Below are 15,043 nucleotides of genomic sequence, written 5' to 3'. Positions count from 1 at the left end.
ATGTTATGGGGAGGGAGGTGGGAGGGGGGCACATGTTTGGGAATGCATGTAAGAATTAAAGATTTTAAAATTAAAAAAAAAGCTATGAAAGACAAAAAATAAATAAAAAAAAGAAAAGAAAAGAATGAATAAATACATAAATACTGCTTTTTCGGAGGTAAAGAAAAAACTTCTTTGAATTTGTTTCTCTTAAATAGTTCAGGTCTGTGGTGGAAATGATCTGTTAAAAGTATTTTGATGTTCACATTTGTGTTAAAAAACTCCTAGATATGATACACAGGGGCTTAGAAACATATATTAATCTGACAAAGGATTAATTTTCAGTAGAGCCCTGAGATCATAAGTGTTTATTGTGCATCTAGTTTGAAGGATAGTCCTAAATACATTTCTGAGAAGTATAGGGTTTTAAAAACTTGTGAATTATAGCTAACAGTATTGGGTTGGCCAAAAAGTTCATTCCAGTTTTTCTGTACCACCTTATGGGAAAATCTGAGTGAACTTTTTGGCTAACCCAATATAATCATAATTATGGGTATTAGCATGAGCAGGAAATGGCAACCCACTCCAGTGTTCTTGCCTGGAGAATCCTGGGGACGGTGGAGCCTGGTGAGCTGCCCTTATGGGGTCGCACAGAGTCGGACACGACTGAAGTGACTTAGCAGCAGCAGCAGCAGCAGCAACATGAGCAGAATCCTTAGGAGATAGGAACAGATCAGTTAGCTGCTAAATGGGACATTTGACTCTGCAGAGCAGGGCATAGATTGTTTGAAGATCAATGAATATTGGGTGTATGGCTTTAAAGTGATAACCCTTGTGACCCATTTGAGTTAATAATTTTCTGAGTATCTCATGTGTTATTGGGAAATAGCATCTTCCAATACATGGTAATAGCTAGACTTTGAGAACTAGAGGAGGATTCCATCAGTGGTTTAGCCTCCTCTTCAGTAAATTCTGTGGATTATCAGAGCACTTAATTGACTTGCCCAAGGTCAGGTGCAGTGTTGCTCTTACTATCTTGACTCTTTTCATTGTGGACCTCAGTTTCTGGAGAAGGAGATATCTTAACAACTAGAGTTTTTAGCTTTGGACTTTGATGCTCAATTGATAAATTGACCAAGAATTCTCTGAATTTTTAAACTCTGATATTTTTACTTTGCTGTATGTGTTCTAATCCCTAACCTTTGGTTACAAGCTTAATAGGGTAGGCTTCTTAGAAGCATTAAGTCATTTTCAGAGCTAGAAAAAGGTAAGAATCCCCCAAATCATCAAACACTTCCCTCCTTTTTTCTGTATCTTTCTGTGCTTGACAGCATTTTGTTGCAAGCTGTACATATGAACCTGGCAATTTTTTTTTTTTTTGCCAAAATTGAAGGATAGTTGCTTTCCAATGTTGTGTTGGTTTCTGCCATACAGCAACGTTAATCAGCCATAATGATACATATATCCCCTCCCTCTTGAACCCCAACCCCTCCCCTGCCCCAACTTCTCTCACCCCACTCCCCCAGTCATCAGAGAGCAGAACCTGGAAAGTTTTAAAGATAGACCAGGAAAAAATTTTTGAGAAGAGACTTCGTTATGGGATTAAGTTGTTTTAAGACCTTCCTGGAAGCTTCCTACCCAAAACTTGAGACTAGAGGGATCATTGACATTCAAGATGAGAGAAGTTATTATTACTTCCACGAAGGGCCCTGATTCCAAGTCCTTGTGCCATATTTGGTTGGTGTGGACATGGTGACCAGGGAGAAGACCTGCCCGTACATTAGTGGCCCCATAGCTAAGGTGAGGACTTTTAGAACAGTGACCCTCCAGCTCTCTTAATCCCAGCCCTGTAGCTGGGTCATTCTGTAGCTCAGTAATTCTTTCTTTTTAGTGGAGTAATAGCAACTAAATTGTCAAGGTATAAGCATTTTGCAGGAGAGGAACTTTCTTCAGCAGTTAGGAATATGGATGGTTCCTAATTGAATGACAAAAAAATATACTTATCTTAAAGTTTAGACTAGCTAGAAAATGGTAGGTCTCAAATAAACTGGTGATGGAACTGTGTAACACATTCTACAGGTTTATTGAGTGAGTGGAGTCGCTCAGTCGTGTCCGACTCTTTGCGACCCTGTGGACTGTAGCCCGCCAGGCTCCTCTGTCCATGGGATTCTTCAGGCAAGAATACTAGAGTGGGTTGCCATTTCCTTCTCCAGGGGATCTACCCAACCCAGGGATCGAACCCGAGTCTCCTGCATTGCAGGCAGATGCTTTATCCTCTGAGCCACCAGGGAAGCATGAAGTTCAACTAATGGTAATTTTTAATTAGGAATAAGAATAATTATAATTAAAAACCATAACCAGCTAAAGACAACACAGTTTCACTAACGATGATTGATTGTTCCTCTTGAAAATTACAGAATTCCATGTTTTGAGTGTGTGTATTTGGTAGAAGCTTTGCTGCATTGAGTTGCAGCATCCAGAATTAGTAATTGGGTACAAACTGAAGTCTTTGGTACATTCTAATAGCATACTCATTTTTGCAACTCTTAATAACTGTCTTTATAGTTTATTCAGAAGTAGTCTTGAGGATCAATGGAAGGTCATGCTTTCTAAATCATGTGTAGTTTGTGGGAGGTTTGGCTCATGTTTGTACAGTCATTGCCTCAGAAGGCTGATGTGGTAATCAATGAGCCTCTCAGGCACTTTGCTTACTTAGCTGTGTTTGGAAATTTGTGAAAGGCCAGGCTTTTCCTTACCCTACTGCTCTCCACCCGAGCGCCCTTCCCCAATAAAATCTCTTGCTTTGTCAGCACATGTGTCTCCTTGGGCAATTCATTTCCTAGTGTTAGACAAGAGCCCAGTTTCAGGCCCTGGAAGGGGTTCCCTTTCCTGCAACAAATGGCAATTCTGGTGGGGACTCTTCTTCACTGACATCCTGACCACTCGGGGTACTCAGGGGCCAGCTTGCCTGCCAATGGACCAGACCTAGACAACTGGGACCCTTTTGTCCCTGGTCTCCTCCTGACACAGACAACTGGCCAGAGTGCCCCGACTGGTAAGGAACAAGAGACTATATTGACCTCTCTCCCCTTCCCTCTCTCTTTCCTCTCCTTAACCCTTTCTACTCTTCCCCGTTTTTCTAGTCCCCTGGTCCTGGACACAGGAATTGAAGGGCCTCAGCCTGAGCTGAGGGTTGGAGACTGATCACCTCCTCTCGGCAGAGAACTCGAATTCTGGTTCTGATTTCCGGTAGGGCTGAGTTCCAGTCCTCGCTTCTCTGGAGGCCCAGGGTGGAGGCCCAGGGTAAAGTCCCATAACGCCTGGGTATCTGCAGGTGGCAGGAGACGTCTGTAAGGCCACCTTTTTGCCCCCTCCTCCGCCTCCCCCAGCTTCTTTCAACCTGGCTTCCTTTCCTCCCTTTGAAAATCTTTGAAGATCTGAGATATTTTCCTTTACTTGGATCTGAAGTTCTGTGTCTCAATAGGAGGTTTTCTGAGAGACTGTATTCTTAAAGAATCCCAGGGACGGGGGAGCCTGGTGGGCTGCCGTCTATGGGGTTGCACAGAGCCAGACAGGACTGAAGTGACTTAGCAGCAGGTTTTCAAAGAGGTCTACTGAGTTTCTTTACCTCAGGACATTTTGTAGGTCTTTGATGTGCTAATGTATTTTGTAACTCTCCTGGTTAGGGCTAAAATGTACAGTTTCCCAGTCCCATTTACCACGATTTGGAAAATGCTGCCTTGGCTGAGTAGAGCCTGTTTTTAAGTTCAGCCTTGGGAACAGATTGAGGCGGCTTCATAAGAAAATGACACAAGAGAAACAGGAAATACAGCATATAGCAGGATCTTCAAAGCACTTTTATATTGTTAAAGACATTTGCTATCATAATCAGACTAAATAAAACTCTTTTAAACAAAGTCTGACTACTTCTATAACCAGTGAAATATCTGATTCTGTCATCTTGTTCTTAAAATTACTAATCTTCATGAATAGGCTTCAATAGCTTTAAATTAGACCACATAGGGTACATGATTAGTAATCTGCCTGAGTCAGTTCTTTGGATAAACTTGTGTGTAGTCTACATGTAATGATCAGGGTATACCTGGAACATTTTCCTGTTAAAGTTAATTTTGCTGAATAATTTGAAGTGTGTATATATATTTATTTCACATAAACATTCTTAGTTTATTAATCACCTCATGAAAAATTTGCACAGTCACTGCAGAATCTTTACTCCTTCTGTTGTCCAGTCTCCAGCTCACTTTTTGCCAGCACCAAGGTTGGCCTTTGCAGTCCTCTTGACTTCCTTCATCCTGTTCTTCATTCCTTTTGCTGTTTTTTTGAGGTCTTTTCTTATATAGGCCATATCTTGCATGTCAATGTTTGGGTTCATTTTTCTTTCTGTAAAACCTGCCAAAGCCAGTTGTCTTGCCACTACCAAAATGGATTTGAATCCAAATTCAAAGATGACATCTGGAATGGTCTTGTACATTTTGGCTAGTTTTACCTAAATTTCTATCTTAGCTACTTTTGCCTTCCCAGGGTGAAGGATGTTGATGACAATTTGTTTTTGGTTGGTCATGAACTCCCTGGTCTGGAGAATTACTGTTTCATTCATGATGGTTACTGATCTTAAAGCAGCCAGAGAGGAAAAGAGTGAAATATTTTTATATTAATTTTAGGTATATTGTGACAACTTTCAGGTAGACAACTTTCATGAATTTTTAAGCAAAATAGGATATTTTGATTTCTCTGTTTTGTAGATGTTTAAGAAATCTTATCTTTGGTAATACACTTGAAATATTAGGATATCTTTGTATACGGTATTTCACTTTTCTGAGTTTGAAAGTATTAGGATAGAAGTTACATGTCTTAACATGTAAATATTTTTATTAAGGTAAGGAGAGCCTGTAGCACAATTACTGATCTAAAGAAAAATCATGTGTGACTTTGGAGATTATTTTTTAAGAATTGTTTTCTCCCAGAATGGAATTGAATGCATGTTTTTGCAAGCAGTGGAATTGCTTTTGACCAGACGTGTTAACAAGAGCACAGTCCTTCTTCTGTAGGCTTTATGGTAGAGATGTTACCCTACTGGTACAGAAAGAAAGGGACAGAAAGGACAGAAAATGGGTGTTGCCGAAAAATTTGTTTTCTTGTCAGCTGGTAATTTTAATGCTGTAAAATTAACATTTCCTCTCTGATGAAGTAAAACTTGATATTTAAAGATGTTTTTGTGTTTAATTTTTATAATTCAAAGGAATTATGAGTCTTGATTTTTCTTAATGTGTAATTTTCCAGGATAATGAGCCATTTTAACTTGTTAAAGTGCCCTGCTTAACACAGCAATGTCAGTATTCAAAATAGTTGTGTAGTGCCCTAAGGACTGATGAACCTACTGAGATTCCTTACTGAGAAGTATCCTAGACATTGGGGAAAATTGGATATAGAGAGTTAAATATTGGCATCAGTATCTGTGTAGGCAAACAGAGTGGCCATTATATTTACTTCAATGGGTGCTTACAACAGGGTTAGACACTAGCATCTTTTATTGAAAACCAAGATGCTAGAGCTATTCTTTTGTTTGTGGGAAAAATGCTTTGTAAGCCTTAATTTTTGAAAGCAAAAAGGAACCCACTATTCTTATCAACTTGTACATTTTGAGTTTGGATTTTCGCCCTTTTTTTGTTGTTTACAGCTCACTTACAGAGGAGGTTTTCATTTATGTTGAGTCTTAAGCAAAAGACTTAAGACTCTTGAGTTATTTTTTTAAAGTTAATCTTTAATCTTTATATAAATAAAGATTCTAGAGTTATTAAAATATAGTAAAAAGATGTTAGTCGTTCTCAATATACCTCTAGATGAGAGTCTATCAAAAATTTTAAAAGAAAATGTATGCTCACTTACAATATGAGTCCTCTTAATAGTCTAACTAGAATGAATTGGGTTGTTTTTGGCTGCAAGTATGTCAACTCCAAGTAGAAATCTACTGGTTAGAAATTCACAGTTAAGTGAATATGGGGAAATGAAAATTTTATTAAGTGAATGAGATTATTTGTTAGGCAAAATCAGTTGACCCTGGAGCAGCAGTGGGGGTGCCAGTCCTCATGGATGTAAAAAAAAATCTATGTGTAATTTTACAGTTGGCCCTCTGTATCTGTGGGCTTGCTTTCCTGGTGGCTCAGATGGTAAAGAATCTGCCTGTAGTGTGGGAGACCTGGGTTTGATCCCTGGGTTGGAAAGATTCCCTGGAGGAGGTCATGGCAATCCACTCCAGTATTCTTGCCTGGAGAATCCCTATGGACAGAGGAGCCTGGTGGGCTACAGTCTTCACGGGATTGCCAAGAGTCAGACTAAGAAATAGCACTCTATGATTCTGGATCCTCAGGTTCAACCGACTATGTTATACAGTACTGTAGTATGCATTTATTGAAAAAAAATCTGTGCATAATTGTACCCATGTAGTTTAAACTTGTGTTATTCAAGAATCATCTGTACTTTAAAATATGAGACCCATGGGCTGTGTTTTTAAAAGGCATTTTAGGCGGCTTAAATATTTCCTATGAAATAGGTCAGACATGGATTAAATGTATTGTTAAACCAGGTTCATTTGCCTTATATGCAGTAGGCCAAAATGCTTGCAACAGACCCAAAGGTTTGCAGTAGAGGAGTTTATTCAGGAGGCAGCCAAGTGAGGAGGTGTAGGAGAACAGATCTCAGATTCACTTCCTTGAAGGCAAGGGGTTTGTAGTCTTTATGGAATAAAGAAGCAGGGTGGTATTAGGCATGGGGAAAGGTGAATGCTGGTAGGGAAAAGCTGAGGTAATCAATATTCATTGCAGGTGTATCTAAGCTACATGCTGCTTCTTGAGATGCATGTTCAAATTAGCATGATCTAAGGGTGGATTTTTGAGCCCTCTGACATCATTTGTTGGACACTTGCATAGGCCCAGTTTTAGCGTCAGTGAAGTCACTCAATTGTGTCCGACTCTTTGCGACCCGTGGACTGTAGCCCACCAAGCTCCTCCATCCATGGGATTCTCCAGGCAAGAATACTGGAGTGGGTTGCCATTTCCTTCTCCAGGGGATCTTCCCGACCCAGGGATCGAACCCAGGTCTCCCACATTGCAGGCAGACGCTTTAACCTCTGCACCACCAGGGAAGCCCTTTTAGTGTCAGTGGTCCCAGCCAAAAATCTTAGCCAGCTTAAACTGGATAAGAGCTGACTCCAAGTTTCTGAAAAGCAGCATAAGCCTCTGATACTGTAGGGACCCATTCTACAGAGGTATATCTGTAGCGGGTGTTTAAAGAGTCAGAAGAAATAATGAAGATGAGTTTGATCGATGGAAGCAGATTCCAAGCAGAAGGGTTTTTAAAAAGGTGTTCCCTTAGTTGCTGTTTTGTAAGACAAGCTCTTCAAGAAAATTAGAGATACCAAGGGAACATTTCATGCAAAGATGGGCTCGATAAAGGACAGAAATGATATGGACCTAACAGAAGCAGAAGATATTAAGAAGAGGTGGCAAGAATACACGGAAGAATAGTACAAAAAAGATCTTCACGACCCGGATAATCATGATGATGTGATCACTAATCTAGAGCCAGATATCTTGGAATGTGAAGTCAAGTGGGCCTTAGAAAGCATCACTACCAACAAAGCTAGTGGAGGTGATGGAATTCCAGTTGAGCTATTTCAAATCCTGAAAGATGATGCTGTGAAAATGCTGCACTCAATATGCCAGCAAATTTGGAAAACTCAGCAGTGGCCACAGGACTGGAAAAGGTCAGTTTTCATTCCAATTCCAAAGAAAGGCAATGCCAAAGAATGCTCAAACTACTGCACAATTGCACTCATCTCACATGCTAGTAAAGTAATGCTCAAAATTCTCCAAGCCAGCCTTCAGCAATACATGAACCGTGAACTCCCTGATGTTCAAGCTGGTTTTAGAAAAGGCAGAGGAACCAGAGATCAAATTGCCAACATCTGCTGGATCATGCAATAAGCAAGAGAGTTCCAGAAAAACATCTATTTCTGCTTTATTGACTATGCCAAAGCCTTTGACTGTGTGGATCACAATAAACTGGGGAAAATTCTGAAAGAGATGGGAATACCAGACCACCTGACCTGCCTCTTGAGAAATCTGTATGCAGGTCAGGAAGCAACAGTTAGAACTGGACATGGAACAACAGACTGGTTCCAAATAGGAAAAGGAGTACGTCGAGGCTGTGTATTGTCACCCTGCTTATTTAACTTCTATGCAGAGTACATCATGAGAAACGCTGGACTGGAAGAAGCACAAGTTGGAATCAAGATTGCTGGGAGAAATATCAATAACTTCAGATATGCAGATGATACCACCCTTATGGCAGAAAGTGAAGAGGAGCTAAAAAGCCTCTTGATGAAAGTGAAAGAGGAGAGTGAAAAAGTTGGCTTAAAGCTCAACATTCAGAAAACGAAGATCATGGCATCCGGTCCCATCACTTCATGGGAAATAGATGGGGAAACAGTAGAAACAGTGTGAGACTTTATTTTTGGGGGCTCCAAAATCACTGCAGATGGTGACTGCAGCCATGAAATTAAAAGACGCTTACTCCTTGGAAGAAAAGTTATGACCAACCTAGATAGCATATTCAAAAGCAGAGACATTACTTTGCCGACTAAGGTCTGTCTAGTCAAGGCTGTGATTTTTCCTGTGGTCATGTATGGATGTAAGAGTTGGACTGTGAAGAAAGCTGAGCATAGAATAATTGATGCTTTTGAACTGTGGTGTTGGAGAAGACTCTTGAGAGTCCCTTGGACTGCAAGGAGATCCACCCAGTCCATTCTGAAGGAGATGAACCCTGGGATTTCTTTGGAAGGAATGATGCTAAAGCTGAAGCTCCAGTACTTTGGCCACCTCATGCGAAGAGTTGACTCATTGGAAAAGACTCTGCTGCTGGGAGGAATTGGGTGCAGGAGGAGAAGGGGACGACCGAGGATGAGATGGCTGGATGGCATCACAGACTCGATGGACGTGAGTCTGGGTGAACTCCGGGAGTTGGTGATGGACAGGGAGGCTTGGCATGCTGCAGTTCATGGGGTCACAAAGAGTCGGACACGACTGAGCGACTGAACTGAAGACAAGCTCAAGAATTTCTTTTAGTCATCAGTTTGATAACCTGTGGGACAGTTTCAAAGGGTTGACCATTTCAAGAGTAGTATCAGTCACTTTACCATATTCTCTGTGGCAGACTGCATTTTCTGAAGGTAGTTGTAACAATATCTTCCTTCTCATATGTTCTTTTGGTGTGACCTTGATTATTCTCTCATCCTGAGGTGGCATTTTATGCCCCTTTCCCTTAAATTTGGGTGATCATGTGATTCACTTGTGAGCAATAAGGGGTGGTCAGAAAAGGTGAGCTCCCTATCCAACTCAACAAAATACTGGTTTTGAAGTCTTCAGCAGCCTTTAAGGTTATAGCCTGAGATTGCCATGCTATCCCAGACTGCCTCATGTGGACAGAGTACATGACTGTTAACAGCAGGAGCTGGAACTGTTCAGCGAAAACTGCTTATTAGAGCTCTTCCAAATTCCTAACTTTGAGATACAGTGAGACAAGATAAAAATGATTATTGTGTATTGTGTTGTTTTCAGACATTTTTAGTGTGATTTTGTTACATAGCAGTAGATAATCAGAACACTGCTTTCCCTGAATCTGCTACTGTATACTGAAATTTATCAGTGTACACTATTTATCTTGTATACAGTATTTAGATGAACAGTCAGTGATATATCCCGTTGATTTGTTCTGGGATCTGATCTTTAACTTTATTTTGGTCTTTTATCTCTGATACATAAAACTTTTTTCTTCTGTTCTTGCCTGTATCCCTTTAGAAAAGCCATTCCATCTCTTAATTAACTATTTAGTAGAGTGTGTTTTGGTAATTGAAACTGTCATGTTTGTTGGAAAGTGCCCATGATGTGTTTATTAGGTCATAAGGACACATGATCATCTTTAGAAAGCCTTTTGTTTTGTACTTTAATTTTAGTTACTGTGATATTTGACCTTCTATTAGTTTCCTGTGGTTGCTGTAACAAAGTACTACAAATTGGATGGCTTAAAATGACAGAAATTTATTGTCTAACAGTTCTGGAGGTTAGAAGTCCAAAATCCATGGTGTGTCTGAAACCTGTAAGGGAGTCCTTCCTTGCCTCTTACTGATTTTTTCTTAGCAGTTTTGGTATTCCTTTGCTTGTAGCTCCAATGTGTAACTCTAGTTTTGTTTTTGTTATCAGGTGGAGTTCTCCCTGTGTATCTCTGTCTTCGACTGCATATCCTCTTAAGGACACCAGTGATGTTGAATTAGAGACCCATTTTGCTCCAGTGTTATATCATTTACCTTAACTAATTATACGTCAGTGACCCTGTTTCCAAATAAGTCACATTCTGAAATCCTAGGGATTAGGATTTCAACATGTCTTTTTAGGAGGAACACAATCCAATCCATAACAGGCTTCGAGAGAGATCAGTATAATTATGTTTTAAACCGTTCACACATTTTTACTCCAGCCTCCATGATAGCTCAGATGAGACCCAGGTTTGATCCCTCGGTCAGGAAGATCCCCTGGCGAAGGGAATGGCAACCCACTCCAGTATCCTTGCCTGGAGAATTCCATGGACAGACCGTGGGGTCACAAAGAGTTGGCCACGACTGAATGACTAACACTTTCACTTTTCACTCCAGATTAGATGTGAATGGGGTTTTTAATCCGTGACCTTGAAGAAGCTCTGTTCTCTGCATTTTAGGTCCTCTTCCCTCTAGCATACACACATAGTATTTCTAAAATTTGATAGTATTTTTTTACTGTTAGACTTATTGACCCTTTTGAGAATCTGATAAAAGCAGTGGATTTTTTCCTCTAGAATAATGTAGAGATATAAGCATGGGATTGCACACTTGTACACACACATATATAAACACACTCAGAAAAGTATTTTTCACGAAACTAAGTGTCCTTGGATACCCACCTCCACGCAATCCTGTTCATGAACTTCTAGATTAGAAAGATATTAATTCCTAGCAGTTACAGATACCTAATCTCAATTTCCCTTTTAGTGGAAAACAAATGGAAAAACAATAAGGAAGAAGCAGAAGTTATGTATATGGGATATCCTCATGGTCATCATTGTAACTCAGTGTAGCTTTTGGGGGAGTTTTCATACTTAGGTAATATTTACTATGTGCTTGGCCTTCCTTGGTAGCTCAGAGGTTAAAGCGTCTGCCTGGAAGGCAGGAGACCCGGGTTTGATCCCTGCGTCGGAAGTGGCAACCCAATCCAGTACTCTTGCCTGGAGAATCCCATGGAGGGAGGAGCCTGGTGGGCTACAGTCCATGGGGTCACAAAGAGTTGGACATGACTGAGCGACTTCACTTTCTTCACTTTAGTCTCTTTTCTGCTTCCAATCCCATTCCTTTAGCCATGTAATACTTTTATGTAGAAAAGAATAGGTACTTTTAGACCTATTACTTAAAGCCCGAAAGCTGGTGTGCCACAACTATTGAGCCTGTGCTCTACAAAGAATATAAACAAACTTTGTATCTTCCACAGTGTTGGGGTTAGCTCTTGACCTCTTTACCTTCTGTGTTATTTTTTGATTATTGTATCAAGATTTTTTGAACATGGTAGTGGTCTAGGGTTTCGGAGTCTTATGACTGAATTGTATACTCCATGTTCTTCTTCATTTGTAGCCTTTTCTCCGAAACAGTCTTGCCCAGGCTTCAGCCCTGAACAACTTAATGGACTTCCCTTTTAAAAATAAAGATATTTTTAGTCTGTCTAAAAAAGGCTATCGGTCATGTCTTTGTTTGTGGCATATCTGTATAAATGAAGCCTGGCATTCATTTATTGATTTTTTTTTTTTAAAGATATAACAGTCAAGTATTTACTGTCCATTTTAGTGATATGCACATTAGCTCTAGTAATAGTGGAATCATAGGCAATGAATATTTAGACTGTGCTGGTTTGCCATTGATACCTTTCCTAGTTCATTTTTCTGAATGTGAAATATTCAGAATCTTTATTTAGAAATAACAAGGGTTGGCAGACTATGGCCTACGAACTGTCTTCCTGTTTTTGTGAATAAAGTTTACTGGAACACAACCATGTCTATTTGCTTATTGGTCATGGCTGATTTTGTGCCCCAAATGGCAGAATTGAGTAGTTGCTGCTAAGATTGTATGGCCCACACACCGAAAATATTTATTACTTGACCCTTTACAGAAAACCTCTGCCAACTCTTGGTTCAAAATATTTTGGAGTTAATTCCCCCCTTTTAAGAATATTTGAAGTTTTTTTTTGTTGTGGTTTTGTTTTTCAGTCATAGGATCTAAGGGATATTAAAAGGCCATTCAGCTCAGCATTCTGTCCTACTGCTTCTTGAGTTTCCTTCAGTACTCCTGCTGAGTTGTCCCCCAGCTTAGAGGTGTAGGATGGTGTGACAGAACAGCATTGGATGTGACTGTGTTAAGCACAGAATTGTCCCTAACTGGGAGTCGTCAGTGACTCCCCATGAAACGATAGAGAAGTGGGTTATTCTTTGTTTTCCCCACTGTCTCCATTGGTAGGTTATTTACTTTGGGTTAGTTACATGTTAGAGGCACAGAGGAGTCAGTTTTTAAGAGGAAGACAGCTAAACAGATTCTACTTTAAGGTATAACTGTAGGTGGAAATTTATAGGAAGCTGGAATGAATGTTTGGACATTGTCTAGAGACTTTCGTATTCGGTGCTTAGTTTTTCTAAACAAATTTATAGCAGCTAAAACTTAGAACTATAACTATCTTGTCAGCTTTTACTGTCTGTGTTCAGTAAATACTGGTACAGAAAGAAAACATACAGGTAGAGCCAATCTCACTGCAGACCTTCACTGCAATATTTGGTACTTTTGTGTACTTGATTCCTTGGTGAGCATAATGAATGTAGAGGTCCTCTCAGGAGATGGGAGAGAGGGGTATCTGATCCAAAGATCAACGTTATCCTGATGGGGGAAGAATTTCTCACATTCCATTTAGGAAATCCAGCCTGTTAAAATCTTGTTAAACAGCAGTTTCGCAGTTAAAGCACCTTCTTGTTTTTAATTTAGTAGGTTTTCCATCTAATAAAGAAATGGAGGGCTTCCCCGTTAGTTCAGTGGTAAAGAGTCTGCCTACCGATGCAGGAGACATAGGTTCGATCCCTGGTCTGGGAAGATCCCACATGCGGAGCAGCTAAGCCCCGTGTGCCACAACTATTGAGCCTGTGCTCTAGAGTCCAGGAGCCCTAGAGCCTGTGCTCCACAACAAGAGAAGACACTGCAGTGAGAAGCCCACACACCACAACTAGATAGTAGCCCCTGCTTGCTGCAGCTGGAGGAAGACTCACATAGCAGCAAAGGCCAAAATAAATGAAAATGTGCACAGCCAAAGATAAATGAAAGAAAAAGGAAAAGCTCAGGTCATAAAGATTACCAGAAGAAAGCTAAATACTGTGTATCTTTACACAATGATACTCTTCTATTTTCACTTTAAAAAGATTTTTCAAAGTTTTTTTTCCTCTTAGATGAAAGGGAGTTTGTAAATTGTTAGAGGACAAAAGATAATGGAGTCTGGCTAATTGATGGGAAAATATACTCTTTCAAATATTTTTGATGCCTTCTGATTTTTCTATTTTACAAAAATAGTGGTTTTTAAAAATACATAACACATGCACTGGATATATAGTGAAAAAAAATGTCCATAATTTCTCTTCCTGAGTTATCCAGTTCTCCCTCCCAGAGGCAATTGTTATTATCAAGTTTTTGGCTTTTTTTGCTAGAAAAATATATTTATTTATAAACATATGCATTCATTTTTTCATTCTTTTTCCATAAAAGGTGGTATATCATACAGTATATTATATCTTGGCCTTTGAGATTAATCATGAATCTGTGTCTCACGTCAGTATAAGCTGAACCACCTCTTCTCTTTTTCAGTCCTCAGAGGTTTAGTTTAAACCTCCTAAAATCATTAATTTCCTTCTCATAATTAAAAAATGAGTTTATGTGCATGTGACTATAATAGTATATAATCCAGAGATAATTAGCTATGAATTGGGCTTCCCTAATGGCTCAGAGGGTAAAGCGTCTGCCTGCAATGCAGGAGACCTGGGTTCGATCCCTGGGCTGGGAAGATCCCCTGGAGAAGGAAATGGCAACCCGCTCCAGTACTCTTGCTTGGAGAATCCCATGGATGGAGGAGCCTGGTAGGCTACAGTCCACCGGGTTGCAAAGAGTCGGACATGACTGAGCAACTTCACTTGCATTTTTACTTTGGTAATAAAATTTCTTTTTCCTAGTCTAAAAATTATGCCCATAAGTAAATGATGATTTTCAGGAAAAAAAAGATTAATTATTTTTAGACTGAAATATTATAGATCAGACTAATTGTTGAGGGACTATACTGAGAAATCATTGACAAAGAAATAGAGGAAAGATGAATACAGAAATGTAATTATGTGCCCAGCCTTAATCTTACACAAACGCCATGAAGTGAAGGATGGGAGGTATATATGCTGTCTATATGTTTCTAGAGATGAGGAAACTGCAGAAACAAACAGATAAGTAAGATCACCCCCAAGAGAAATGAGTGCACCTGGATTTCAGCCCAGCCCTGCCAGACTCAGGTCCCTACTGCATTATGGCATTGGGTTGTCTGAAAGGATTGTTCCACAAAGAGAGCCTAACTTACTTATCAGGAAACAGTTTGTAACAGGACCAGATTCAATAGAATACTGAAAATGGCCTCACTAGAGATTTAGTTTTTTAATAGTTTATGTAGGGGAGGAAAAACTTTTCTTCTATCCCTTTATGCTCTATGACTGAGGCTTGCAAATCAAAAAGACAAAAGATAGATTAATAGAAAAGGCATACATACATTTTTTAAGCTTGCATAAGGGCATCACAGAAAAGTGAAGACCCAAAAAGAGGTGGTTTTCACCTTGAGACTTGAGAGCTTATATACCGTATTAAAAAGGGTTATAAATTATGGAGGTGTGACTAGACACAAAG

The 15,043-nt window shown here is 39.8% G+C and overlaps 1 protein-coding gene and 1 pseudogene across 2 annotated transcripts in view; one reads left to right on the top strand and one right to left on the bottom strand.

Moving 5' to 3' along the window:
• FAR1 (fatty acyl-CoA reductase 1) overlaps nucleotides 1-15,043 on the top strand; it is a 76,210-nt gene that overhangs the window by 11,197 nt on the left and 49,970 nt on the right. The window lies entirely within an intron of this gene.
• Nucleotides 4,198-4,597, bottom strand: LOC138420598 (small ribosomal subunit protein eS24 pseudogene; annotated as a pseudogene).

The sequence above is a fragment of the Ovis canadensis genome, chromosome 15 (genome assembly GCF_042477335.2).
Source record: "Ovis canadensis isolate MfBH-ARS-UI-01 breed Bighorn chromosome 15, ARS-UI_OviCan_v2, whole genome shotgun sequence".
In the NCBI taxonomy this organism is placed as follows: Eukaryota; Metazoa; Chordata; class Mammalia; order Artiodactyla; family Bovidae; genus Ovis; species Ovis canadensis.
The sequence above is the reverse complement of the archived record's forward strand: the minus strand, read 5'-3'. Positions and strand labels throughout refer to the sequence as shown.